We start from the raw sequence: 1,891 nt of genomic DNA on the forward strand, positions 1-1,891 counted from the left end.
CTAATAATTGCAGTAGGTACAGACGCACTAGATAATCAATTTAGTCTAAGTTTTAATGCCTTTGGCGTTAATGTGCTCGTTAAGCTAAAGCACTTCGAAACTTCGCTTGTAAATTAAAGTGATGCTCTGAAACAATATTAGGTTAAAATCAAAATAGCAAACTAATGAAATCGTAAATAAAATATATATTTAACGAGATATCATCACTGATAATACTGAAATGATGAGAAATATTTGGAATAACTCGGAAACTACCGAGATACGGATATAATATCTTGATGTGTCTAATTTCAACAAAATTCTGCCACATGTGTATTCCGGCAAACCGCATTGGAGTAGCGTGGTGGAATATGCTCAAAACCTTCTCCTCAAAGTGAGAGGAGGCCTTAGCCCAGCAGTGGGAAATTTACAGGCTGTTAATGTAATGTATGCTATGGAACTCATGGAGGATAAGGATACGTATGTATCATACATCGTCTTTCCTAAGCTCCTGTTGTCCTGGATAAGCTTTGTAAATTTCCAACAAGTTAGGAATCCCAAATTCAACTTTTTTAATATAAAATAGCGTCTGGATGGTAAGTGGTCACCATCGCCCATAGACATCGGCGTTAAGTAATATTAACCATTCCTTACAACACCAACGCTCCACCAACCTTGGTAACTAAGATGTGTAATAAGAAGATACTCACCCGGAACACAACAATACCGAGTTTTTTTTATGATATCGGTAGGCGGACGAGCAAATAGGTCATCTGTTGGTAAGTGGTCACTAGCACCCATAGACAATGGCGCTGTAAGAAATATTCCTTACATCACCAATTCGCCATCAACCTCGGGAATTAAGATGTTATTTCCCTTGTGCCTGTAGTTACACTGGCTTACTCACCCTCCTAACCGGAACACAACAATACTACGTACTGCTGTTTGCCGGTAGAATATCTGATGAGTGGGTGGTACCTACACAGACGGGCTTGCACAAGGCCCTACCACCAAGAATATTCATTATAAGATAAATCTCAAATAATAGCTTGATATATTCAAACTAACCTCTACCTGAATACAAGCTAGACGTAAATATTTAAATTATGCATAACTTCTCTGAAATCTTCATCGCGGTGAGAAAAGTCTTTTGTTTTTTAGATTAATTTCCAGCTCTTGACGTCGGCTTGGATTATACACTCATGTATTATGGCAATATGTATGCTAATTTTACGGAGGTAAAAATTTAGCAGATAAAGTCTTTGGATCCGCCTGGACCGTTAGAAGTGCCACACCAGTAGAACTTTACCATGTCGGAAAATTAATTTATGCTTTATTTAATTTTGGTTTTTAATGAGGAACTAGCGACCTGCCCTGGCTTCAGTATATTTAGTATCAACATTACATCCGTGCGAAACCGGGGTGGGTCGCTAGTAATATATAAATCTACACTTCCTAAAGTAGGGTTTTTAAGACAGGCAATTACAGTATCAAAATGATAATATATGGCAGAGACTGAACCGTGAAGGAAGCGCTTGCTGGAACCGGAAGAAGCGTGTTTGAACACTCAAGTACCCCAAGTCACGGTACTACACCCACATCGAAATTTATATATCTAGCAAATATTTGACCCAGTCTTTGAAGATTAATTAAAAAAAAGATAAACCTCTGTAGGCGAATAATATATTGGCATTATAATTACATTATGTAATATCAATCCTTCAGCTCTCCTCCTAATACCTGTGACAAGGAATTCTGAACATAAGAACATAAAAATCCTACTACTCCCAAAAATCATAAAGCCATATCTTTAGTAAGTAAATCAATTGTCAAATTGCATGCCCGTCTTGGTAGGTACCACTCATCAGATATTCTACCGCCAAACAGCAATACATAGTATTGTTGTATTCTG

Source organism: Vanessa atalanta, chromosome 21 (assembly GCF_905147765.1).
Source record: "Vanessa atalanta chromosome 21, ilVanAtal1.2, whole genome shotgun sequence".
NCBI lineage: Eukaryota > Metazoa > Arthropoda > Insecta > Lepidoptera > Nymphalidae > Vanessa > Vanessa atalanta.